The sequence below is a fragment of the Sprattus sprattus genome, assembly GCF_963457725.1.
Source record: "Sprattus sprattus genome assembly, chromosome: 15".
NCBI lineage: Eukaryota > Metazoa > Chordata > Actinopteri > Clupeiformes > Clupeidae > Sprattus > Sprattus sprattus.
In genome coordinates, this window is record NC_137913.1 from 25,297,850 (window position 1) to 25,315,093 (window position 17,244).

General features: G+C 42.8%; 1 long non-coding RNA gene across 1 annotated transcript; it reads right to left on the reverse strand.

Annotated features, from left to right (window-relative positions):
- Positions 1 to 7,249: 7,249 nt before the first annotated feature.
- Positions 7,250 to 9,636, reverse strand: LOC308376112. Its single transcript, XR_013968906.1, has 3 exons — positions 9,495 to 9,636; positions 8,333 to 8,476; positions 7,250 to 7,364 (listed from the first exon to the last, which is right to left on the reverse strand). It is a non-coding gene; the product is annotated as an uncharacterized lncRNA (long non-coding RNA).
- Positions 9,637 to 17,244: the final 7,608 nt, after the last annotated feature.

Consider the following 17,244-nt stretch of genomic DNA (forward strand, 5'->3'; position numbering starts at 1 on the left):
GGTCCGTGGCCAGCATAGTGCCATTGTGTCTCGTTGGTGTCTGCTTTAGAAAGCGGGGATGAGAGATCTGGGACATTGCGGTCCCTGTCAAACAAAAGGAAAAAGGCGGATGGGGGAGAAAAGGGAAGATGGCCACAAGTCCAATTTTTTAGTTATCGTTTGTCGTGATATCATTTTTCTATTCTATCACCAGCTTTGATGATATTCACCAGTGATCACGTTATTTGAAGGAGGAAAAATAGCCACTGATCAGACTCAGATTGTTGCACACAGGATGGAAGTCTTGCATCACACCAACACACGCTATCACAGTGGGCAGATACACTAACATAAGGCAGGGCTCAGGCATTAAACATCAAATGCAAACAGACAAAATAATAACAGGTACTCAAAAGGGGAACGCATAATCACATTTATCTAGAACGATCCCACCACCAAGTCCCCCACCCCTGGCATTATGGAGGCAAACAATGTAAAGCCTTGTCACTCACAGCAGCACACAGAAACACTGCAGGACCCCTGCACACTGCATAGCCCCCCACCATCTCACCCAATTCGGTAGCTGTCCCCAGCAACGATGGAGCGGACATGGTTGCCCCCACTACCCCCGCAGTGGAACGGTGAAAGGCAGGAAAACATTCCGCAAAAAAGTGCATGAGGTCTTGGGGAGATAAGCAAAGCAAAGGGAGGTTAGTGGACCTCCTGATGACCACTGCGGCATGGAGGACCCTCAGGCAGCAGCAGGGACGTGGAGCCTCCGACCTGGCAGCAGTGGCACAGAGAGCTCCCCTCTGTCAATAACAATGCAGAAGACCCCAGGCTGTTATGGCAATGCGGGGGTCACCTCTGGTCAGCAGCAGTGATACAAGAGACCCTGGGGCGTCAGTAGCCCATTCTGACTGGCTGTGACGGTGACATGTTTATCTCGCTGGCTGACGACCCCAAGGCTGAGAACCCTGGCTGTCATTTTGTGGTGTAGCATTCCCTCTGGCTGGCCGAACTGATGCGGAGCTCCCTCTGGCTTTCCCCGCTGTGACAGGGGTGTGTGACGAGAATGCTGCACATAGGACCTAACAGGGCTGACCAGGAGACCTTCATCAAAAGCAGGTAACATCTTTAAGGCCAGGCCCCCCGGGCATCAGGTATGCTCAGTGGTTTAGTGGAGGTCCAGGATCTCTCCCTCCAGTCCTCCATTGGGCCCCAACCCACTTCTGACACCAATGTAGCGAGTTGGCCCAGAGGAACGGAGGCCGACACAAAGATCTCTGGTTACATGGCAGGGTCCTCAGTCCCATACATCACTCAATCTTGGGACTGCTATTCATTAGGCACTGAACAGACACAGAATGCAGTACACAGGATGGATGTCCTATATGGAAGTAACAAACACCATGACAGTGGACAGATACATCAACACAAGGCCAGGCTTAACTAAGGCTTTAAACTCACATAGAAAAAAAGATTACTATTAAGTTACTCACACTAATACAGGACACAAAAGGGAAGCCACATTGACCCTGTCAGATCCCACCACCAAGGCATTATGGAGGTAAACTATGTACAGCCTTGTCTTTCACATAAAAACACAGATGAGCTGGGTCATGATGCCCTGTCAGTACAGGGCCCAATGGCATCGTCCTAACCCCATCCCTGCCTGCAGGACTCTAGCTTATAGACACAAGTTCTGTGCAGCTCAGCAGACAAGAGGAGTCCTGGAGAGGAAGACATGTCGCCATTTGGAAAGTTCCATTTCGTTGCTTCGTGACAACCAGATGGCATCACCACATGGTGGAAGCCATATGCTTCTGCTCATTTTTGCTGAGGACCTCTATGTCAAAACTGTCACCTCATGACCAATCGCGTATGTAGGGGAACACAGCCTGCACTGCATGTCAATATCCTTTCTAAGAGAACCTGTATCCCACGGTACAGTCCAGATACTCATTTGCATCAGGAGCTTATACTCTACAGTGTGCTCTGCTTTTACAAGTACAGCCAAGGAAGTTTGCAGCTCTTTCACGATAGTGGTAATTGTGATGGCGTGAAATTACAATTTTTTTTGTCCCAGTTCATGTGTAGGCCTAACTATTTAAAAAAAAAAAAATTAAGTTGTTTCAGCTTATCTTTTTCTCTGTTGTTCTCACCTATTCACGCAGATGCTTAATGCCACAGCAGGCCATTAAGTCCATTCTGATGGCCTGTCAACAAAGTCAATAACTTGAGTCTGTATACCCCTATGTCACAGTAGCGTATCGCATTATATTCATATGCCAAAATGAAGCCAGTTAGTTACGCATGTTGTAGAAACTAAGTATTTCATGGAAAGACATCACCTGATTGCAGAAGCCTTTGGAAGGAGATTTACATTTTGACTAATGGTTTTGCATAGAAGTCAAACGGCTGCTTCTGTTCAGCGTAAATAGTTCTTGGCTAAGTTAACAAAAAATAAAGACCAGGCAATGTTATGCTGACCGTAAAATATCTAATCAGCATGAATTGTGCAGCCATGATTGCCAGCTGACTGGCTCTCTCCCCCCAGCCATATAATACTTCTATTCAGTGACTACATACCATCACGGCAGCTAAGAGCACATCTTACCATGCCCAGATGGATAAGAGTGATGGACATGACTGTAGTTCAAGTCGACTGAGCACTGAACATCTCGGGGACTGCTAAAGCACTGGAGCCTGCTGACAATACCCTCTTGTCTATTGCCTGCAGTGGAGCTCCAGCGCTAAGAAGTCTGTGCCAGCTGTGTGTGCAGCTCATAGCACAAAGAGAGGGGGAGGGGGGGGATCCTAACTCCCTCAAAAGATCTGGCGCACAAAATGGATGAGCAGGTGGCAGACATGGGAGACGCATATGGCTTCGCGATCTGCCCGATAATGAGGAGGTGAAAAAGCCTCTGACAGTCTGACCCAGTCCCCCCCCCCCCCCCAACACACACACACAACCCCCAGGTAAAGATCAGGAGCTTGGCTGTGCTCTTGATGTGACCACAGAAGAACTCTTTATGCCAGACGGTGATGACCCACTGCTTGTTTCTTTGCAAGGACATGACGCCCTGCCATGAGTGACAGTGAGGCATAATCATCAAAGCAGCTCCTGTCTGATTGATTCTGGACAGACAGTAATCTACCCTGCTGCACTTCCCACCGGCCAGTTCTGCCAAGCTGACTTGTGATGACTGAATGCTGTAGAGTTTTGTCTCTGCCAGTAGAATTTTTTCTTTTTTAATTCTCCCACCTCTGCCATCCCATCTGGACTTTTTGAGGAGTTTTCAGTGGCATCACTCCTTGCAGCTCTTATCAAACAAAACACTGGCCCTAGATGGCAGGATTCTCAATGCGAAGAGATTGAGTTCAGACTGGATTGGCTCATTTCTGATGAATGTGCAATTGCAGTACCTTTGGAAGCCAAACCACCAAACACTTCTGCACATTTAAACTAAGATAAGTCCAGATACAGATTGGAACGTTGAGGTGGCCACAGTCCTAATTCATTAATTGCATACTTAGGTAAATTCAGTCCAACAAGTAAATCTCCTCATATCCGTTTCTGTCAGTGGCTCACAAGGCAATTGATGTGTGCTGGAGTAGCAACAAAAGGGAATGTATTGCTACATCATCTTTAAAAAGCATGGTGGAGCCTCCAATCTAATAAGGTTCATCTCCAAAAATGTTAAAACAGTACAAACGCTTTCTCTTCCTCTCCCACAGGACCTTATTAAACCTGTAATGATGCTCATCCAGTTCTACCAGATATCCTTGCTCTCAAGTCCTTGGAGCGCTTTTAGTCTATGTATTAAATTACAAAAGCAAAGGAACACTGGCACCTCTTGTCAGATTTATGGAGGACCAAACAGCCGGACAGATTTACCGAGGTGATCTGAAGAACCACTTCTCACTGTTACAACTACACATCTCTCTGCAATGAAGAGGAATTGATGGGAAGGACAGAGAACACGGTAAATAAACATCCTCATGGAATCCTTCAAGATCTGGTTATGACCATGTCACTTGCTACCATTTCAATCTTTCCTGTATTGCTCCCAGTTATCTATAGCCGGAAGCTGTGAAACGTTAGTTGAACCTAAATGGGTTATTTAATGAAATGGGGCAAAAGAGTTGAAGCAGAGGTAGAGCAAATAAGCTCCTTCCAAAAACCATTAGAGGGCTGGGCTCTGCTGTGTCCTGCATTCAAAGGTAGATTTTTCTTTGAATAAATAGGCAGGGATCAAAGTCAGCCATCAGGCTGTGAACATTCTATATCTATGAGGTTTAAAGCTAGTTATCATTGTGGACCACCCATTATGTTTGAATAGAAATAAGGGGCTGATTTAAATCGAGATTTGCTCTTTGTTGACGAATCAGTGAACTGATGTTGCACTTTCTCCCACACCTGTTTTGTAGAAAAAGGCTCTGCTTCCTTAGCTTGCCTTAATACCAAATACAATTAAAATTCACATAGCCCAATGCACCTAATCTCACCCATCTGTTTAAAGTATTTCAAGTGGGATTTTAACATATGCCACTGTTGAGGACTTTCCAGCCTGCCACAGATGCTATTCCTGCTTAGTATCGCCACGATACGGTATCTCAGGTGCAGCTAACTTTCACACCTACAGTGGGGAAAATAAGTATTTGAACCCCTACCGACATCACAAGTTTGGCCACTTACAAAGAAATGTGTGATCTAGAATTGTATTGGTAGGTGTATTTTAACAGTGAGAAACAGAATATAAACAAAACAAATCTGAAAACTGCATTTTATAACATTTATGACTTTATTTGCATTTGATGCAAAAAATAAGTATTTGAACCCCCAAGCAAACAGCAAGAATTCTGGCTCACAATGACCAGTTATGTGCCCAAGAAGCACACCGATTAGTCCTCATTAGGTCTAACAAGATACACCTGATCTCAACTGGTGACATTTATAAAAGAAACCTGTCCAAAGTATCATACTTCACACCTTCAACCTCACCACCATGGGCAAGACCAAAGAGTTGTCCAAGGACGTCAGAGATAAGATTGTAGACCTGCACAAGGCTGGAATGGGCTACAAAACCATTGGCAAGCAGCTTGGTGAGAAGCACACAACTATTGGTGCGATTATTCGTAAATGGAAGCAACACACACCAAACAAATGTTAATCGCTCTAGGTCTGGGGCTCCATGCAAGATATCCCCTCGTGCGGTATCAGTGATCATTCGAAAAGTGCAGAATAACCCCAGAACTACACAGGGGGAGCTTGTGAATGATCTCAAGGCAGCTGGGACCACAGTCACCAAGAAAACCATTGGCAACACACCACGCAGTAATTTTTTGAAGTACTGCAGCACTTGCAAGGTCCCCCTGTTCAAGGAAGTGTATGTACAGGGCCATCTCAAGTTTGCCATTGCACACTTGAATGATTCTAAGGAGGATTGGGAGACAGAATGTGGTCAGAGGATACCAAAATAAAGCTCTTTGGTATCAACTCGACTTGCCGTGTTTGACAGGGGGGGGGAATGCTGAATATGACCCCAAGAGTACATCATACCCACCATCAAGCATGGAGGTGAAAACATTATGCTTTGGGGCTGTTTCTCTGCCAAGGGTACAGGACGACTCCACCACATCAAGGGGACTATGGATGGGGCCATGTAACGTGGAATATTGGGCTTGAACCTCATTCCCTCCCATTGAAAACGCAACCTTAAAGATTTGGAGAGGATCTGCAAAGAGGAGTGGACCAAAATCCCTCCTGAGATGTGTGTAAACCTGGTGACCAACTACAAGAAACGTCTGTGCTTGCCAACAAGGGTTATTCCACCAAGTACTAAGTCATTTTTGTCAGTCAGTTTAGCTAGTGGTTCAAATACTTCTTTTTTGCATCAAATGCAAATAAAGTCATAAATGTTATAAAATGCATTTTCTGGATTTTTTTGTTGATATTCTGTTTCTCACTGTTAATATACACCTACCATTACAATTATAGATCACACATTTCTTTGCAAGTGGCCAAACTTGTGAAATCGCCAGGGGTTCAAATACTTATTTTCCCCACTGTATAATGAAACAACATTTTTAAGAACAGCTTTAAGATCTTCCATTAAGCTTGAAGCAGTCATATAGGACACTGCTAAATTATCTTTACATACGTGGCTGTGAATTTTCAAAACTTTTGACTCCCGAGAACCAGCAGCCTAACGGTCTTTTCAACAGGCTACTCAAGGAATCGGAATTCTGCATTAGCCATTGCACCACTGGTCGGTCTGTTTTTCAGAATGAGAGGACAATGAAATATAGGGCTTTTTAAAGGTGCATTAAGGATTAATAGCTATTCGCTAAAGGTATGCTAGCAGCTAAAACTAACGAAATCTCTTGAAATGTGCTGACTTTGACATTATGACAAACTAATTACTCAACGACTGTCCTTACACAGTCAAACATCAATCATGTGCAACACAAGACTAAGCAAGACGGCAAAGAAGCTACTTACTAGATCGGCAGAAGGTAATCAAAGTCAGGTCGGAGGGCATCGGCAGGCAAAACTACATAACGCAGTTATATGCCTATCGACCCTGCTATGCCATTGGCACGGACGCAATTCTCCATATTAAAAGTCATTGTAGTGCCCCAATTTTTTTAAAGCTGTTATTTTAAGGTTAAACTGCTTATCCTAACCCTAATCCTGAAGCATAATTGTTGCATATTGTGCCTTTAAGTTTCACGGTAGGTATGTTCTACCCCAGGCACTAGCAGTCAATATACAGCTTTAGAAATTGATACATTTGTGAAGTATGTGATATAGAATCTAGTCCCCACACACCCTCACAGCAATTTCATGCATGATAAACTCTAGACATTTTATGTTATGCTATGTATGCACTGATAATTACAGAAACTCCTTAGAGGCCTGGAAAGCCTTTATTTTAAGTAGTGCACCACACGCCAGCCTACTGGCCCACTGGCAGGAAGTCTTTCAAAGACACCTAAAACCTAGCAATTCTTTTTGCTGACCAGAGTATGTTCAAACCTCTAGGGAATGCCATTTAATAAATCCCAAAATTAAACTTCAGTTGTGAAGTTGAATACTAGCACTCATTTCACGTATCTGTTTAAAATACAGCTATAATGACCATTGCACCCTGTGGAATGCCTTGTTCTCTCTGTAATGCGTCATGTACTTTGTTCCATATTCAGTTTGGTGCAGATGTTTGGGTATGGACTCAACTACAAAGAAAGGCATTTAAAAACTTAGTGGAATTAGTCAGAAATAAATGGCTTATTGGGCTTTATTATGTACAAATAAAATTACACAATCCCCGCTGGACATGAAGATAGCTGTTCCAGACAAGATGTTGAGGGTGAGTGACCTGTGTGATAAAAGCAAAGATTGTTGTCAGAGATTGTTGTCAGAGAGGCAGATTAGTTACTTTTATTCAACATCCAAGTGCCATCAATTCAGCAAACCTATTTAAGATGCATTATAAGTAGCTTTCTCCAACCTCTTGACTTATTTAAACACAACATAATAGGGACATTGAAGGTGTAGTAAGTGTTTCTAGTTGACAAAAAGTAAAATGTGTCTCCACTTATAATGATGCAATTAACGGTTTCATAAACAGTGCTTTACAATTTTACTATGCGTTTTACACTTCTTGTTTCAGCTCACTTGTAAATATTTCTTTTTTATGTGAGGGGCCTCTTTTGCGAGTGATTGCTTTTCGGACTATTTAGAGACTCCTTTTCCCCCCCAAACACCACTATTGAATTAATTTCATTGGAAAATTCCATTTGGTACATGGAAATGGTCGAGTAATCATCAATTCGCAATAGTTGAATGTTAGCCAACTAAACTCTCGCTGGAAGGTTTTTGATACAGGCACACATGCCATTTCAAATCTGTTTGTTGCTGTACAAGATTAATTAAGAGCCGTTCAATTAATGAATGAATTACAATTCCTTCACTTAACATTTCACATGAAACATCAGGACCAAACTGGAGGAGCCTATGGGACAACTATCTGCTGAGCTGTCAGGCAAAATGATACCTCAGAGTTTTGTCCTCTGCTTCCATCTTGGTGAACAATAATATTATGATGACATTTTTATTATACTGGTCATATGAAACAAGCGTAGTCCGAGAAACTTTACTACAAAACTGCTGCAATCACATCAAACCCTACAGCGCTCAGCAATTCCTCTCAGGTTCTAGTTTGCCAATAGTTTCAACAGATTGGATCTGGACAGGTCAACCCGGTCCAATAACCATGTGGTACACTAAGGCACCAGGAAAATAGACTGAAAATATACTGTCTGCAAAAACAGGTTGAATTCTCACCTTGTAGGCCATGTTTCAAGACCCAGTTTACTTCTTCAGGATTTGGTGCCTCACAACAATGAAGGGGAATGCAAATCCACTGCCGAAGAACAAAACCATCATTCCCAACAGCCTCCATTTATTTTCCACTGAGAATGGAAGATTCTGTGAAACAGGAGAAGAGTCAATATATATCATTTTATTAATGCAGACAAATTACATACCATTTCTACAATAGTCTGATCAAATCGTATTACTTTGCCGTTGAACTCTGCAAGGTCACTTTCAGTGTCAGTTTAGGCCAGCAACTAATAATACCAAACTAAATTCAGCAAATAGCCTAGGTCCATGACTGATGTAGACTCTTGAATGGTTACTATTACATTGTCAGAGTGGGTCAAAAATAACTAAAACAGCAAATAGTTAAGACCTCACACAGGCCAAACTTCTTGCAGGGAAATAACGTCATAATGTTAGATTGCGGTTTGCTAGGCTAAGCTGAAGCTATGGCACTAACATTAGCTAACTATTCTAGCAAACAGATTCAATATTTCAAAACAAGGTTCGGTCAAACGTCCGTCTGCATCTGTGTTAGAAGCCCTGACGTTAACTAATGTTAACGCACTAAAGTTCCAACTGTTATATGTTTTGGTGGCGACATGCATATGTTTCCCTACACACCGTTTACTTCCTTAGCAAGGTCAACATTATGCCATCACCTAACGTTTGTTATCCTAGTTTAGCCAATGCCAAATCAAGCCAAGTTAGAGATAACGACGACACTGGAAAATATTTCATATCAGAGAAGTATGCAAGTGTAGATGACGTATTAACAAGTAACCGTAGGTTAACTTCCGAACGTCTCTACGGACGTGTTAGCAAAGATAGTTAACCGCTATTGCGGTAGAAAATGCTAACCACCGCTAGAATTACAAAGCTCAAATCAACAGAATTGGGAGAACAAACACAGTAATTCACATGATGTTCTGTGTCAGCACCCTATTTGAATCAAGAAAGTCATGTTGATGTCTGCTTAACTGCGCGCTAATTCATGTTAGATAGCTAACTAGCTACCATAGCTAGGAAAATGACCTCCACCGGTTTACACTAAAGCGAGGCCACCATGATTCCATGCTCCCTTTTCTTTTTGAAATAACTGGCCAAATTGATGTAAATTAAATACCTGTCCTGGTCCCTCTCCGTAGTGAGAGGCACGGACTGCTGAGGTTGTAAACCGCCGAACTGCCTGACCAAACATGTTGACTTGTAATCGCCTCTATTCAATTCGGAAAATACGTGCGACCTTCTTTCTTGAGCAGGGAAGAGAGAAACAATGTCTTCTGGGTAATCAGAAATGTGAGAGTGTTCATGGGAAATGCAGTCCTTATAGAGAGAGTGGTGGGTTATACAAGGTTGCCCATTGGTAAAGAGTCTTCGTCCGTTGAGAGTGTGTGTTCTCTGATTGTCAGTTCTCCAGTTTTGTTTATCTGTGTACTTAGCTTACTGTCACCAAGTATAGGCTTGTTCGAGATATGGACATTTTAAGCTACTATCCCTTAGCTGTAATGGCTATAAGATCACTAGCAGAAAAGGAAATAAGTGTTGACACAATAATTGTGAAAAAAGAAAAAAAAGGCTACAGGTTACAGTCTGATGTTAACATGGTAAAATATTTTGCAATCTGTGTCTTGCAAAGCTTTAGTTAGTAAATATATTTGCTAAATAGCACTGAAAAAGATTCCCCTTTTTTAATACACTAAGATGATATATACATTAAAATCAAAGGGATTTTCTAATTGTGGAACTGAGATAAAATGCTCTGCCATAATAACAGCTGCAGTTTGTTACTCCTCTGGCTCCACTCACTATGCCGTGGCATAAAGCTGTTTTGCTGACTCCAATTTATTGCACAGTAAATAATTGAACACTGAAACACTGTAAAACAGGGGTATGATTTGTCTAATTTATCCCATGGGCTACTTTCAATCTTAGAATATGTGATTACTTCTGTGTCTTCCAGCTGCTGTATCCAAATAATGTGTCTTCGAGAACATTTACAGCAGATCATCTGAAATAACGAGTTGATCTATCTAAAACAATTGAGAGGGCAGCTTCCAAACAGGACACAGAGTTCCTGACAACGAACAATCTCCTCGATCCAAACCGGATCGGCATTCAAAAGCGGTCACTCCACCGAAACAGCCCTGCTATCTGTGACGGAGGCCTTAAAAACAGCTAGAGCAGCAGCTCAATCCTCGGCTCTCGCCCTGCTTGACTTATCAGCTGCGTTTGATACAATCAACCACCGCATCCTTCTGTCCATACTGTCAAGTATGGGCATCTCTGGCAAGGCGCACTCCTGGTTTGAATTGTACCTCACTGGGCGCTCATTCAAGGTGTCATGGCAAGGTCATCTGTCTATACCTCACCGCCTCACCACTGGGGTGCCCCAAGGGATAGTAATGGGACCACTTCTCTTTGCCATCTACACCACCTCGCTGGGCCCTATCATCCGCTCGCATGGTTTTTCCTACCACTATGCTGATGATACTCAACTGGTGCTGTTTTTCCCTCCTGAGGACAACACTGTTTCGGGGCGGATCTCGGACTGTCTTGCTGATATATCCACATGGATGGAAAACCACCACCTTCAGCTGAACCTGGCCAAAACAGAACTGATGGTCTTCCCAGCCAAACAGTTCATCCACCACAACATCAATATCAATACTGACTCTTTATCTCTTGCTCCATCCAAAACAGCAAGAAACCTCAGGGTCATTATTCATGACCAAATAACCTTCACAGCCCACATCGCCTCTGTTGCCAGGTAATGCCGCTTTGAGCTATGCAACATCCGCGAAATCAGGCGTACCTAACCCAGTATGCCACCCAGCTGCTGTTGCAAACCTTGGTGAGTTCCCGACTCGACTACTGCAACGCCCTCCTAACGGGCCTGCCGGCTTGCGTGGTGAAACCACTACAGATGATCCAGAACGCGGCGGCGCGTCTGTTGTTCAACCAACCAAAGAGGGCACATGTCACCCCGCTACTCATTGAGCTCCACTGGCTGCCTGTAGCTGCTCGCATTAAGTTCAAGTCACTTATGCTTGCCTACAAAGTGCTTACTGGTTCTGCTCCCACCTACCTAAATGCTCTTATATGGGCAAATGTTACACCCAGGATGCTGCGCTCATCCAGTGAGCGTCCTCTGGCACTGCCGCCTATGCAAGCACGGCAATCCAGACTATTCTCAGTTGTAGTTCCACGTTGGTGGAACGACCTGCCTAGCACTACCAGAGCAGGGGCGTCCCTCTCTACCTTCAAGAAGCTCTTGAAGACCCAACTCTTCAGAGAGCACCTCCTTTCCTAACTGTCACCTTGGCTTAACTTGCACCTAAGTAGTGACAGTCCCGCACTTCTTTTTCTTTCTATGTCGTTTTCTAGTTCTTGAAAAAAAAAAAGCAGTATTTATTGTTACACCAGGTTGTATTGCTCTTAGCTTGACTGTTCTCTCCCTTGTACGTCGCTTTGGACAAAAGCGTCTGCTAAATGTAAATGTAAATTATCTGTGGATTACCATGTGGCATATAGATTGTCTTTGGGATTAAATGCAAAAGAAGTGCAAATTTCATTGGGTAATCAGTTGAATGATATTACTGTCCTTTGCAAACTGAGATCAAAATAAAGAAAATTATGATTTATGCCTTATAATTTAGACCTGAGAATGGTAGGGTATTGCATTATGCACAATGAATTGTCTTAATGATAGAAAGTGTCACAAATGACCTCCAGTAGCTGATGCACGACGTCTTCTCACCAGTGCCATATCCATCAGCCATGGGGTCAAGACTTGGCCAGACACCATCTGTTTGCCCTGTCACTCAGTTGGTTCAGGATGGGACTCGGGATGATGTTGTGTTTGTGGCTCAACCTCATAACCTCACATATAATGACAAAGAAACGTTATCGACTTGATGACACAACACAGAAGGCTTTTGTGTATTTTTTTAGTGTTTTTGTGATGTTTGTCATCCTTTAGCAGGACTCCATATGCCATCTCCCTAGTGAGCGCTTGTCCCACTTTATGAACACATGGTCACATGCCTGCACATGTCATCACATGCATAAGGACGTATAAGACATTCAAATAATATTTCGATTATATGTCTATATAAGCAAGGTAATAGGTTGATGGTATGCTGTATACAGTGATAAGCCCGGCTGGCTTTCTAACATGGCTTAATACATGTCTAAAGGCCCATGTCCATGAGAGCAATGTTGCCAGTAACACAGGGTTCTGGTGTATATTTGAGAATATCTCATTCTGTTTCTAATGTAGTTGTTGTTGGTATGCTGTTGTTTGTATTTAATGAGACTGAGTTGGCTTCCAGCACACCTTATTCTGTTAGTAAATCTTCTGTAAATTGTAAAGATTATGCAGTTATAAGGGCTCATGGGATGCTGATCATTTTCAGTATATAAGTCCGTCCGTCCCCCCCCCCCATCTTGTGTTATTTCCTCAGGCCAAAGCAGGTAGAACACCACTTTATCAGGCAACACTCACTGGAGAAAGCATTCAGAGTGACGGCTTTATCAGCTGTCTCCCAAGGTTAGAGGGGGAATTGGAGTGATGAAAAGCTGGACACTTCCACACTCCCCATTGCCTTGGTCCAGAGAGCAGAATGCACTGTATCCTTGCAAAGGTGCTCGCATTGGCAGGCCCGCCAAACTCTGTCACACTGGAGATAAGTCTATTCAAAACATTTTTCACTACAAAGGAACACTTGAGTGAGTGTCATCATTCTCTCTCGCTCTGTCTCTCTCTATATATATTTGTTAGTGCTGTCAAACGATTAAAATATTTAATCGCGATTTATCGCATTTTTGTCATAGTTAACTCAGAATTAATCGCGATTAATCGCACATTTTTATCTATAGTAAAGGTCCCTTCAATAATTTTTTTCCATCATTTTTTATTTTAATGCTCTTAAAAAATGGAAAAGTGGATTGGCTTGCTTTATGCAAATGTTTTATTTTATTGAAAAACAACATTGCCAAACAGGGAGGTACAAAATACATTTATAAAGTGCACATTTCGGGTAAACAAGGACTCAGCCTATAGTGCAGTTAAACCATGGCTTAATATTTTCTTTTGTTCAATGAACCGTAACAGTTAGGTTACCAATAACAGGTAAGCCTACTACCTCTTTGCTTTCAGCCAGCTGCCTGTTGACATGTTCAGACAACAGTAAAGCTTGCTTCTTTGGCACATCACAACTTTTAAAAGTAAACTTTCTATTCAGAATCTTTTTATCATCCATTTCGCTGTATCGCGCTCACCATTTACTCAAACCGTAACGTTAGCCTACTACACAGTTTGTGAGGCCAAAAAGAACGTTAATCTAAAAACAACAGCGTTAATTGCGCGATAAAAAAATTGACGGCGTTAAAATGGGTTTGCGTTAACGCAGTAAGACTGACAGCACTAATATTTATATCTCCTTCTTCTTCTCTCTCACACACACAAACACACACATTTTCAAATGTATGTCCTCTCATTCTCATATTTGCACAGACATGTTCGGCTTACTGACCTCACAATAGTTATTCCTAACAGCATGGCATGGCCACTTACATGCACCTGGTATGTTTTGACATAAATCTTTAAAAAGGCACAGAAGAAAATGGTATGTGCTAACTGCTGACCAGTTCCCTGTGGGAAGTCAGGTCTCTGCACTGATCTGAACTGAAAGGTTGAGAAATAAAGCAATTTTTACCTAGAGTCGTCTGCACGCAACATTTAAGACACAAACACTCATGCGCATACTCTTGCCAGACATGTTTATACATTCACACGCACACACACACACTCTCATGCACACACACACACACACACACACACACACACACACACACACACACACACACACACACACACACACACACACACACACACACACACACACACACACACACACACACAGAAAGATTAAGAGAGAGAGAGGGAGAAGAAAAATCACTAGTTCTCCTTGGATGTGTGGGGAAACTTTGCACATCTCCCCAAAGATATAATTTAGAGCAAATATCACTGGCATTTTCCCTCAGCCACTCTATGAAGCATGTGCAAAGTGCGCTTTACATAATTTACGCTTGTCGTGTTAGAGTGGTTTGGGATTTCATGCGCATAGAGATAGAGTTATGATTAGATTGTAGATTGAACTGAATCTGATTGAAAATGAATGTAGATTGATTGTGTGGAAATAATTAATATATCCAAGTGACTTAATGGAAAACGTTAATGATCTTTCTGGAGGTAAGAGCAGAATTTATTTGCTGTAGTTCCCTGGATGGATTTCCCAGATAACAATTAAGTCTTGTCCTGAACTATGCCTTACTTCTTTGTAAAGCAGTGCTCTGACTTTGAGTTAGTGCTGAATAAGTATTCCTCTGTATAACATGAGTTGGGATTGTGACAAGAGGGCCTTGGAATAGGCTTCTCCCAGCGGGTTGATTGTGGCAGCTCACAGTAGCACAACAGAAACTTGGTCTGAGAAACTGAGATATCAGCATTTGTTAGGAACTAAGTTGGCCAACCATTTTATGGCAGATGTAGAAAATGAAATGCCTCAACAAGTGAAGTTTGAAATGTCTGCCATAAACATTCAGTGTGGGATGGAATTGTGTAGCTGCTGATTTGATTCAGTTGTCATGGACCACAGTGATGTTTCACACATGCCTTTGAGAATTTCAACACATTACCGAATCAGTGAAGACCACCAGTGCAGGTCTGTATTGGATTAAGTCAAAATCAATTTGTGAGACGGAGGACTTTAATAGCATCAAGTGTGAATGTGCTGTCATAACAGTGAGAAAGGGGACAATTTGAAAGAGTGAAAGAGATTAGCGTCTTTTGCTTTCTACCAGCTTGAGAGTCACAGCGAGAGAGCCACCTATCAACAGCCCGCTCCCATGTGCATTGCTCCTGAACGACCAGCATGTGCAGACTGACCATCTAATGTGCTAATGAATGCTGTCAAGCTGCCACTGATGGCACCCTCAGTGTGGGCATTTAAGAGGCCATACATAATACAACAGATGCAAATAACCTTCCTGCGTTGGCTAGTTAGCAGTGGAGAGTCTTTTTCACAATGCTGCTTTAATCATGAAAATTCCCTTTTAGATTGAATGTGTTACTGCCCACCCCATGTTGACATGAAGTGATACTGATACTTCCATTTGATTAACAGCCTGAATGTCTGCCTATAGAGAAATAAACACATTAAGACAAGAGTGTTCTCAAGTGGTTGTTTAGGGCTCTTTGACTTTGCCTGTAGTTGACCTGTAAGCCTGTGGAGGGCAGTGTTGTGCAGGAGCTTGTTATCTCAGCTCGCGGAAGCTGAGGCAGCAGAGGTAACATCTTGGGATCAGCGCACCCTTCAAAGCCTGAACAGCCAAGCTTGCAGAAATCATATCAGTAATGCCCTCCGAGCATTTTTCATTGACGGGGCATGACAGGGGAAGCTGGAAATCACGCACCATTCCCAAACAAGGCACCGTGGCAACCACAATGCATAACATCACATGACAGGTAGTGTTTGTTGTGCCTTCAAACGCTTCATTCAATTGTCAGGCACCTGTCATCTCACCCGCATGTACGCCTCTCACCCCTCCAATCCCCAACTCAACATTATTGCCACCCACCTGCAAGAAAACCTACCATAAAGCCATCTCTCATGATGAGAGAAAGGGGAAGCCAGACGGTGTCCATTATCTTTCTGCCTGATATGGCTCAGGCACATCTCCCCCTAGACCTTTATGAACCATCAGTGGAGTCAGTCAACTCTAGCAGCTGAGACAAGCTCTACCAGCCATTATTAACTCGGAGGAGGAGGGTGGGAAAGAGCAGTTCATTCTTTTTTTTTGTAACTCCATCTTCCACAGATGCATCAGTGCTACATCAAGGCAAGAATTAAAAATGACATTTAAAGCTCTGCACAATTTATTTTTCATCGCCATTATTGCTGTTATTTAAGCAATTTTGGTGGCATTATGAAAAATAACAAATTGCCTGCATGGTGAAAGAAAAGAAAAAAATGAAATCTGAGAGAGGATAGAGCTTTGATTGTTGGTTGTGTGGGTTTAAAACGCCTCATGCCTAAGAGACTGAGAGCATGCTTTGGTGGTGATTGCTGATCTGACAGTTCTTTCATGGGGAAAGATGAGGCAAAGTCACACACTCTGAAACAGGAATTCATTTTGCACTTGAACACACACACACACACACATTGGTATTCATATATCATGATATCAAAGGGTTCTCCCCATGATCTCACATAATTTAAAGCAGTTTGCTGCAGATATACATGTCACCCAAAGGATTAGGGATTCTGTTTAATGTACACCAGAAACTTCTGGGGAAGACAGGCCCTAGTTCAAGTTTGTTTTGGAGGAGGACTTACAAAACTGCATCAGCCTCATGGTCACATTAGAAGTGAAGAAGCTCCAATTCTGTTGATATGCTTTCCCTGCGAAGACTGAAGACCTAAATGAAGGCATAACCGCCACTGCCGCAAAAACAGAAATACTCCAGATTTAGCCTCCCAGTCCATGGAAATGTTTCTAATAAGCATTCACACAAAGGCTTTTTCTCCCTTGTGTTATTTTTCCTGTTTCCTCTTTGGGTTTTTTATTTTTCAAACACTATCTCCTGCATGCTCAAAGATCAGTCACTCTGTGACAGGGGAATTTGATTTGGAGAGAAAGGCTTGGCTCTCAACCTCTGCGGAAGATTGTGTTAGTCATGCCGATTGTTAGGGGGCAGACTGAGGAGTGTACGCAGGTGGCTTATTCAACGTACATAATGTGCAAGAATGGCTCTGACAGGGGAGAGAGACTGTCACAGTAATTACCACTGGCAAAGGATCGGCCCCGTA